General features: G+C 44.6%; 1 pseudogene; it reads right to left on the bottom strand.

The window, feature by feature from the left end:
* Nucleotides 1-24: 24 nt before the first annotated feature.
* On the bottom strand, nt 25-9,907 carry LOC104987924 (annotated as a pseudogene).
* Nucleotides 9,908-11,174: the final 1,267 nt, after the last annotated feature.

Below are 11,174 nucleotides of genomic sequence, written 5' to 3'. Positions count from 1 at the left end.
CCGGAGCTCCGCCCAGCGCCGCGCCTAGCCGGCCGCGCCCATCCTCCCGGTCCACCCAGAACCGGGCGAGGCCAGGCGCTGGTCGTTCCGGGCCCTCTGAGCGGGTGGCGCCGGCGGCCGGGAGACGCTAGGGGAGGGGAGGGGCCGTGCGGCTCCGTCGCCGCGACGCGCGCGGTGCCGCGTCCTTCCGCTCTGCGGCGGGGACGCGGGGTACGTGGTGGAAGGCGGAGGTCGCGTTCGGCGCTGGGCCTGCCCTGGGCTCGTGACAAGGGGTTTGAAAATGATGGAGCCGCTGGGACGGCGGGCGTGGGGGAGGGGTTGGAGGGTGAGGGGTATTTCTGCGCTGGGGGACGGGGCTTTGACAGTGAAAATAATGGAAGTGTAAATCTGAAACCCTAAATCAGGGAATGTGAGGGCAACCTTGGTGTACCCCTGCGGTGGAATACTGCGTGGTCTTAATTAAAAGGAAAGAAAAGAAAGCCTGTCTTCTGCCAAGTAAAAATAAGGCACAGGACTCAGTCTATAAATACATACTTCTGCTATATATATGTAATAAGTGATATATATATATAATATACATATTTGTATATAAGCTGTATTGTTATGCAAATAAAGATAAATTTCTTTTTACTATTGTGTAGAAAAATGACAGGAATACACTTAAATACCCTTATGTTCATAGTCTGAAAGGACACAACTGGGACCAAGGGTCAGAGGGAATATAGTCGGGGGGAGATATACTTTTCACTGAATTTTTCGAGTGCAGTTTGGATTTTCAGTGCTCATGAATTACCTATTGAAAAATGCACTCAAAAGAACACAGTGACTTCTTCATTCATTCAACTAACACCAAGTACATACTATATTTCCTGCACTGCTGGGCATTGGAACTGAAAGCAAAGTCTGTTCTAAAAGAGCACAGGTTTTGGAAGAGGAGATGGAGAACAGGATAGTGTCAGAATAGGTTATCTAAAGTAGATCATCTCTGAACTAGACGTAGGAAGGATGAGTAAGTTTGTCAAAAGGACAAAAGGTTGGGAAGGGAACTGAAATTTAGGCGCAAGAAACAATGTGCAGGGTCCGGAATCTGTTGAGGGAATTCAGAGTTGCCTAAGGGAGCTCATTTGCTAACCCGCGGCTTCTGACCTTGGCAGTGGAAGGAGAGTTGTTAGGGCAGAAGTGACTGGGAGACAGTGGCCCTGGTTCCTGTTGCCTAACACTTTCCTCTCCCTTTTGAAATCTGTCATTCTACTGTCACCTTCATGCGGGGCTGGCAGTGGTTGGCTGGTATGTGGTTGAATGGCCTTTCCAAACGTCAGCTCAGAGGGATTTTTCTTCAGTGTTTGGAAGTGATTTTCAAAGATAGCACACAAAAATTTGACATGAAAAATTACCAGGCATTTCATAACCTGGTTCACTTATCTTTGGTTTGGGAGGTGGGAGAGAGGGTTTCTGCCCGAGTCCTCCAGAATTTCAAAGGTCATTTTGTCCCTCCATCTGAGTGCCTTCACTCAAATCTTTCCTGACGACAGACACCTAGAAAGTCCCCTCCTTCCAGAAGAGACTCAGTTCCCTGCTGTTCCCAAAAGTATGTTCTTTATCCATAGTCTGCACGAGACCACTCTGAGGATGTTACCCAAAGGACTAGCATCCTTGCAATCAAAAGCATTCCCATGCAGTTACAGGAAGTGAGCAGTGGGAAGAGTCACTGGTGTCAGGTCATGCGGGGGCTACCAGGGGTTGGTAGCTGGGTAGTTGGCATGCAGCAGTTTACTCAGTGAACACGAGAGGAACTGGGGAAAGAAAGGTTAGAATTGTGTCTGTAAAAAAAATTATAGAAAGGGTATGTATGGAGCTATAGAGAATAAAGTGTAAAGAGAAGGATTCAGGAAACCTGCCTTTGACCCTGGCCCTGCTACAAACAGAATGATTGTGACAAATCGTTTGGCTTCCTAGAGAGTTTTGATGTGATCACAATAAAGTGATCAAGTTACCTGAAAGGTCTATTCCAAGTCTGAAGTCCTTCAATTTTATGTCTGTCCATCTCCAGATCTAAAGCACCTATAAAGAGGTAGTAATCCTCTCATGAAGATGTCATGGCCACAGGAATCAAGTGTTTATTGTTCTTCCACAGAACTGAGAGGCATCAGTTATTGGTTCACAGGAATTGTAACAGTGGCGTTGAAAATAACAAGGACTAGATTTTCCAAGTCCCTCCCTGAGCCTTGGTTTTCTTTTCTGAAAAATGTAAAGAATAATTGCCTCAAAATTATTGCCTTTTCAGTTTGGGATCAAATGAGATAATGCATATGAAGGTATTTTGTGAATTCTGAAAAATATATACTTAATATGAGAAACCCTTCAGTTCAGCTCAGTTCAGTTGCTCAGTCGTGTCTGACTCTATGTGACCCTGTGAACTGCAGCACGTCAGGCCTCCCTGTCCATCACCAACTCCCGGAGTTCACTCAAACTCATGTCCATTGAGTAGGTGATGCCATCCAGCCATCTCATCCTCTGTCGTCCCCTTCTCCTCCTGCCCCCAATCCCTCCCAGCATCAGGGTCTTTTCCAGTGAGTCAACTCTTCGCATGAGATGGCCAAAGTGCTGGAGAAACCCTTAGTGCTGCATAATTTTTAAAAATTTCCTTGAGGAAGTAGAGGCCTTATCAGTATACAAATTCATGTTGTAAAATCAGCTCCACTCCTGTCTCTCTAGTTTATGTCTCTACGTTTATTTTTTTCTATGTGTAATTCATATTTTATTTTATTTTCTCTAAGCCTATACGCTATCTTGAATTCTCTTTGAAATAATACAGAATATAAATAAAAACCACACAAACTTCATCTCAAACATTTTATTTAGCCCCCAAAATCCAAAGACATTTTTCAAGAAAAATTTCATTGGCAAAAATGATAGAAATAAACCTTTCTTACCTTAAATCATAGGATTTTCCATTCAGTTTATTTTCAGCTATTTCACTCCCCTGAGGATGAATGCTGATAACCTCATCTCTCAGTCTTACCTCACATGTGGTCTGAAGATCATGACTGTGAAATTTAAAGATAGTCTACATTCTCCAAGGTCTCCTTGTTCAAATTTTCCACAACATTTTTAAGTAAAGCATTATATTAGAATTTTGAATTTGCTCTTCCCAATCAAACTTTTCATGTGTTTAAACTTTCTCTGGTTTTGATGGCTCTCAGTCTGTGGGAAGAGAGGTAGCGGGGAATGGGATAGGAGAAGAGTGGTTTGGAATACTGTCATCATAGGTTCTTACTTTGGTTTCCATGGTTTCCTTGGCTAGCCCTTGATGCGCTCTGGGAGCCCTGTGATCCTTGTGAAATGGTATGCACAATGTTGTATGTATTTGCATATATGTAATTTCATGGGAGAGATCTCTGCATGAGCCCATGACCCAGAAATAATTAAGAACCATGGTAAAATGCTTTCAGCCATTTCTAAACACCATGCCAGAACTAATTTTCCTGCAAATACTAATAAGCTCAGTACCAGTTTTGGAGGCAGAAAGAGGTTCAAATCCTGAATTTACTTCCTATCAGTTGAGTGACCTTGGGTAAATTACTAAACTCTCTAAGCCTTAGATTCCTCATAAGATAACACAAGTGCAGTGTCTAGCAAAGTGTCAAGATCGATGGAGACACTAAGTCAACACTGAAGTCATTTCTGCCTTCCCTTCATCCTCTGCCTGTCCTTCACCTCCAACTCGTCGCTAAGAACTGTAGGAGTTAAATAAGCCCAACAAAGACACTGCCTGGAAGAAGATTAGAGTCTCTTTGTGCTAAGTCATGGGTAGTTTTGGCTTGATGAAGGCTAATGGGAGAGCTACAGTGTTATCTTAGAGGACAGAATTTTGTTCTGGGAAATAAGGGTAGATTTTACAGGACAGCCATCTAAACTGAGCCTCAAAGGACATTATCTTTCATGGTTACTGCTTTAAACCTAATCATTCTAAATGCTTCAACAGCCCTCTCCACTGTACTTCATTCACCTTACCCATCTCACCAGCCATTTATATTCTTGCCGGGTAACACACTTAGTACTCCCTATCTTACTTTTCTACTTGTGACCTATTTCTGACCACTTGTCAAAGCCAAAGATGACTGTTTTCTCTCTTCCATTCCATTCTGCTCCTTCTTCAAAGGTTTACTTGAAGAGTCAAAATGGAATGATTGCAAATTCACATCCTTAATCAAAGTGTGTGCAGGTAAGTGAAGAAACTTTCTTTTATATGTTGCTGTTGTTCAGTTGCTCGGTCGTATCTGCCTCTTTTCGACCCCGTGTACTGCAGCACACCCAGCTTCCCTGTCCTTCACCATCTCCCGGAGCTTGCTCAAACTTTGTATGTAGGTTAGTTTTTTAAATCAGTGGACTTAACATTAATGATAGAATGGAATCTCTGTAGGTGCGTGAATGAGAGAAACAATGAATATTAGAATAATAATAAGCTCATTTTATAAAATCATGGATTAAAAATATTACATAAACTATTTTGAATTAATACAAAATTTAAAAGCAAATTAAAAACCAAAATTGTGTTCTTAAATTACCCACTTTTCTAAGTCCTTAACAGTGGCCTGGGAAAAGGCCCTATATTGGATTCCAAAAGGTCTAAATTATAGTCTTTCTTGCCACTAACAAGCTGACCCTGAGAATTTTTGTCATATACTCAATAGATATAATAATTCCAGTTGCTAACAGAATTGCTGGCAGGTAGATGTGAGGGAACTCTGAAAAGTACGTTATTCCTGGTAGAAAGTCTACATACCAAATCTCAGTTGAGTGATTTTCTGCAAATGTATCTAAGTACATTAGAAGACTGACCCTTACAGAACCACATTAATGTCAGCAATATTTTACTCTCTGCATTGCTGGGTTTTGTCAGCAGAGACTAGACCATGCAGTTACTTCAAACCCTTCCCTCCACTTATCCTTGCTATGGTCTATGTCCTGTGTGTATTGGTAGGGACCCTTATTTTGGAAAAGTCAGGATCATTATAAGAATGAGGAACCATGAGGTGAATACCTCATGTAGAGTGAAGAGAGAACCAATTACCACTCCCATGAGTACTTCAATTTATTTTAATCATTACCCATAAAGGTCTTTAAATTTTGATAAAGGGAAAACCATTTCTCTCCATTTTTGAGGACATGATAAGCTAGCTATGTCCCAGTGGGAGGTGTGGACACACAAAACCTTCTGTCACTGATATCTTTTAGAGATGGGTGCCAGGAACTATGAGATCACATTTCAACCTTCTTCCACCTCCCCTTCCTCCTGTATCAGAAAGATCCCCTAGAGAAAGGAATGACAACCCACTCCAGTATTTTGCCTGGAGAATTCCATGGACTGAGGAACCTGGCATGCTGCAGTCCTTGGGGTCTCAAAGAGTCTGGACATGACTGAGTGACTAACACTATCCTCCTGTATACTCTTTATCTCTGCATCTAGCGATCTCATTATCAGAATTTTCAACCCGTGGAGTGAGAGAGGAAAACGATATCAAAGAATCACATTTTCACTTCTAAAATGGAGAAAATAGAAGTCTATTTTTTCCAGCTTTTTGATTTAAAAAGTTATTAAAAGAATAAATCTTTTCTTCCAAAATTGAGATTACCTCTAAAGACTCACATTTAAAAATCTGCAAGGTTAATTTAGATTTGCCTAAGAATCATTGCTGCACTTCTACTCTTTTAAATGTCTCAATTTAAGGAATCTGGGGATCAATTCTCAACAATTTCTTCAAATAAATAGATTATTAAAAACTACAGTATAACCTTAAAACAGCAATAAACATTTATTCTCACACAAGGTTTGTGCATCAGAAATCTAGGAGCAGCTTAGCTCAGTGGCCCCGGCTTGGAGGTCTCTCTGCTGCTGCTGCTGCTAAGTTGCTTCAGTCGTGTTCAACTCTGTGTGACCCCATAGACAACAGCGCACCAGGCTTTCCCGTCCCTGGGATTCTCCAGGCAAGAACACTGGAGTGGGTTGCCATTTCCTTCTCCAGTGCATGAAAGTGAAAAGTCAAAGTGAAGTCGCTCAGTCGTGTCCAACCCTCAGTGACCCCATGGACTGCAGCCTTCCAGGCTCCTCCATCCATGGGATTTTCAGGCAAGAGTACTGGAGTGGTATGCCATTGCCTTCTCTGGGAGGTCTCTCACAGGGTTGCATTTAATCTCTCAGCCAGAGCTGTAGCCTGCAGACACCTGAAGGCTTGACTAGGGCTGGATGGTTTATTTCCAAGGTGGCTCACGCACATGACTGAGGCCTTAGTTCTTTACAGTGTGGACCTCCCAGAGAACTGCTTAGTATCTTCGTGACACAGAAGCTGATTTCTCCCAGTGGGAGAGAGGTGAGAGAGTGACCAGGAGGCCAAACCCTCAGTATCTTTTATGACCTATCCTTGAAAATCACTTCTGCTGTATCCTAGTTGCTCAAATGAACAGCTGGACATTTGGGTCTGGAGCTTGGGGGAGTGGTCTGAGCTCCAGGCAGAAATACCATATAGCTGGTATGGTTATTGTGGCCAAATGTTTTTTCAAGTGTCTGGTAGAGACTTTTGGTTCTTCTATTTTTGTTTTTAAACCTCTTAATGCGTTTATTTTATTTTATTATTATTTTTTAATGCGTTTATTTTAAACTTTTTTTTTGGACATTAAGTTTCCCTTTCAACAAAAAAGTATTGGTTGTCCCATCCCCTCCCCCATCCCCACTGGCCAGATCAGTCCCTGCTGCAAGGGCACTTCTGTTGCCCCTGAAATCTGGAAATAAATATCGAAAGAAATGGCATCAAGTCTTCATGTTGAGTGATGGCACAAAGTGGGCCCCAGAAACCTGTGATGCAGAGCGTTACCAGGTCTGGACAGCCTCGAGGTGGCGTGGAGAATGTGGGGGCTTGTTGCTGTGGTCACCTGTCCCTGGGCGCGGGGGCCGCGCCGAGTCCCACCAGACGGCTGGCTGCGCGGAGGCCGCCTGTAACCTGTCCAGGAAGTTATCCAGGGCTGGGTTGCCTTCCTTCAGGCGTTTGTGCTTGCGCGTCTCCACCACCACTTGACTGGGGCAGCTGGTGTTGTTGAAGGGGTCCCCCAGAACACACACTGGGGGAAGGCCTGGCCGCCCATGTTGGACCTCCGGTCAGTAGTGAAGCCAAAGGACTCAGTAACAGGCAGGTAGGCCTTCACGACAAACATGGTGCCAGCCAGCTGGGTCTCCTCGAAGACGTGGCCCAGCTTCCTGTTCAGGACACCATCAGATCAGATCAGATCAGATCAGTCGCTCAGTCGTGTCTGACTCTTTGCGACCCCATGAATCGCAGCACGCCAGGCCTCCCTGTCCATCACCAACTCCCGGAGTTCACTCAGACTCACGTCCATTGAGTCAGTGATGCCATCCAGCCATCTCATCCTCTGTCATCCCCTTCTCCTCTTGCCCCCAATCCCTCCCAGCATCAGAGTTTTTTCCAATGAGTCAACTCTTCGCATGAGGTGGCCAAAGTATTGGAGTTTCAGCTTTAGCATCATTCCTTCCAAAGAAATCCCAGGACTGATCTCCTTCAGAATGGACTGATTGGATCTCCTTGCAGTCCAAGGGACTCTCAAGAGTCTTCTCCAACACCACAGTTCAAAAGCATCAATTCTTCCACTTGTTCTGGACACTGGATCTCCACAAGGTAGATGGGCTCCACGAGCCGGGGCTGGGCGGTCAGCACACGGGCGTACAGGCAGTGCCGGGCCATGGGGATGCTCTGGTCACCCCCACAGTGGGTGACATTGGTTTGCAGTGTCACATCATGAACGTCAAAGCACACGCCCCACATGTACTTCTCGCACAGCGCCCCCTCCTTGGTGGCCCACTGGAAGCCAGCCACCACACTATCCTTGATTTCATTGAGGTATTGCATGCCCCTGGCGATGTCCGTGAGGATGCTGGTGCCCATGCCATCAGGGCCAAAGCACCAGGTCTTGCGGGTTTGGCCACATCCCACTTATAATTCTCGGCCAGGTAGCGGGCCCCCTGCTTGAGCTACTGGTGGGCAGACCTTGTCGATGTCCTCGGCTAGGCCATCAGGGAAGGGCTGTGCCTTCATATAAAGCCTATTGTGCTTGTTGGGGAACTTGGACAGGCAGAGCACGTTTGACTCCTCGCTGACAGTCTCCTAGTATGAGACAACTGGGTCAGATTTCTCTTGATGGGGATGCAGGCATGATCCTCCTCCCCGTCCTTGAGGCAGATTTCCAAGTGCAATTCCCCAGCCCCCAATGATGATGTGCTCCCTGGACTCCTCAATGATACACTGCATCATGGGGTCCGACTTGGCCAGCTACTTCAGGCCCTCCACCAGCTTGGGCAGGTCTGCTGGGTTCTTTGCCTCCACAATGACCCTGACAACAGGGCTCACACTGAACTTCATCACCCGTGTGTTGTGGCTATGCTCAAAGGTGGTGATTGTGTCGGTCTTCACCAGGAACTGGTCCACGCCCACCAGGCCCATGATGTTGCCACAAGGCACATCCTCATCGGGCTCCACATAACAGCCCATCATAGGATTGTCCTCTGGATTGGCTTCAGGTACAGGTCCTCCTTCTCCACGGAGTTGGGTCCCATGATGCAGACCGTCAGGCCAGTGTACACCACCCCTGAGAAGACCTGGCCAAAGGCATAGAACTGACCTTTGTCAGAGGTTGACACCATTTTGGAAGGTATATCATGAGAGGGCCTTTGGGATCACAGCTTTTAGTGCCCATGGCTGCCTCATCACCTGGGGGCCCCTCACACAGGAGCTCACAGTGGTACTTCTGGGCCATCACAGGGGAGGGCAGATGGATGGTGATCATTTGCAGCAGGGTGTCCCCAGCAGACAGCCAGTGGCGCATCACAGCCTTCAGAAGTGATTTGCCCTCCTTATCCTTATCTTCACTGTCCCACTTGATGTCCAGTTTTTCAATTAGTTTTGCCGTCTCCTCTTTCTTGAAGTTCATGATTGCATCAGACACCTTGAAGATGGGGTCCAGGATGAGCTGGTAGAATGTTAGCAGCAGCTTCTTGTCATTGGGTTGTTGGCTGACTTGCTGAACTTGCTGGTGGGTGGATCAAAGTACCGGTCTCCCCACAGCTTTTTCATTATGTCCTCCACTTTCTTGGCCCACTCAGCAGGCCCCAGCTGGCCTTCGCCCTTGGCAACAAACTTGGCCACATACAACTCTGCAAACTACTTCAGGGTAAAGGCCCAACTGTGGAGACCAGACCCGAAGCCAACAGTACTGAGGACAGGGTTGATTATGACACTGCCCATGGGGCCGCTCTCGCTCTTGCCGTAGGTGGAGACAATGACGTTGATGTTCTCCACAATGTGCTGGAAGGGCTCGTACTGCTCCTTGGGCTCCTGCTGCAGTTCAGCAGGGCCCGGTCCATCTTGTTCATCATCAGCACTGGCTTGACGCCCTTGGTGACAGCCTGGCACAGCACCATCTGTGTTTGCACACACATGCCCAACATGCAGTCCACCATCACCAAGGTGCTGTCGGTGACATGGAGCGCAGCTGTCACCTCTGAGGAGAAGTCTACATGCCCAGGGGAGTTGATGAGGTTAATGAGGAAGCCAGAGCCATCCCTGCTCTGCTTGATGAAATTCAAGTTGTTCTCTGAAGGCTTGTAGAAAAGGAAGATGGCCATTGACTTGATGCTGATGCAACGCTCCTGCTCATCCTTCCGGGTGTTAGTGAAACAGGTCTCCCCAGACCGGGCAGAGGCGATGACACCCGCCTTGCACATCAGGAAGTCCATCAGAGTGGACTTGGCATGGTCCATGCGGGTGATGACAGCCATGTTCCTGATGTTGGCCTTCTTGTCCATGATGAGCCGGATCTGGTTTACTGTGAAGTTCACCATGTTGGTGGATGGTGGTGGTTTCTCCCAGGCAGATCCAAGTGAGCTAGTTCATGCCGAGGAAGGTGACGATGATGTTGGAAGAGAACCAGATCTTCTATTATATGTTATCTATATGTATACTCTGTGTATCTATTAAGTATCTGACAGTTATTGTTAAACTTCACATACATCTAATACAATTGAAAATGTGTAACAAACCACCCAAATCATCTAATCTTAACAAATCTGGTAGCTTTTAATTTATGTATTTTTAGTTTTTGCATTTTATCCTGAGAGTTTTATTTTAAATTGGAGTATGATTGACTTTCAATGTTGTGTTAGTTCTTGGTGTGCAGCAAAGTGGTTCAGTTATACATACATATGTTCTTTTTCAGATTCTTTTTCCTTACAAGTTATTACAAATATTAATATAGTTTCCTGTTCTAAATAGTTCCTTGTTGGTTATCTGTTTTACACATAGTAGTATGTATATGTTAATCCCACTGATACTATTTTTTTATTTAAATATTTATTTAAAGAAAAACAATAATAATCAGAAATGAAAAAAATGTGAGAAAGTGAGAATTCTTTTGTAAAACTTGAAAGGGAAAATTGATTTTTACAAAGATAGTGAAATGAGTATCATAATGCTTTAATATATACAAACTCTTTAACCTAAATTTCAAAGTTCTGATAATATAGCTAAAAAATACAAAATAAATATACAGAGAAAAAATTTTTTGATAGATAAAGAGACTGAGGCTTAAAGAGACTAAGTAATTTCTCATATCATGATAGCTAGTAAGTGACAGTGCTGGGGGAAGCTGCTTGTGTGGGTCTAATGAGAGTTCTGACCTCCGCATACAAATTTAGAAGTCATTAGCATATAACACGTAAGAAAAACATATTTGTCCTCCACAAGGAATTGATGAAAGCTTTATGTCCATGAAAAAGGGTTATATTCACTGTCCCAAGAGAACTCACAGGATGGTATATATAGTAAATCAGGCTTAGAAACCTGATTTCTCTGCACATCAAGAGTGAATCCATCTTTCAGAAATGGCTCACATTAACCTAGTTTATGAATCTGATTTTTAAAAGTAGAATGTCAGTTGCAACGAGAAATCACTCTCCCAGAGATGGGAATACGTAAAATTAATGCCACTAATTTTTTCTTATCCTAGACAAAGAGTGAAATGTATGGAAATATTTGATGACTTTAAGCAGAGGGAACATGAAACATTCATCTTATGTTTGGGATGGCCTTTCTGGGGACAAGAATCTGTGA

Source organism: Bison bison, unplaced genomic scaffold (assembly GCF_000754665.1).
Source record: "Bison bison bison isolate TAMUID 2011002044 unplaced genomic scaffold, Bison_UMD1.0 scf7180017864108, whole genome shotgun sequence".
Classification (NCBI taxonomy): domain Eukaryota; kingdom Metazoa; phylum Chordata; class Mammalia; order Artiodactyla; family Bovidae; genus Bison; species Bison bison.
The sequence above is the reverse complement of the archived record's forward strand: the minus strand, read 5'-3'. Positions and strand labels throughout refer to the sequence as shown.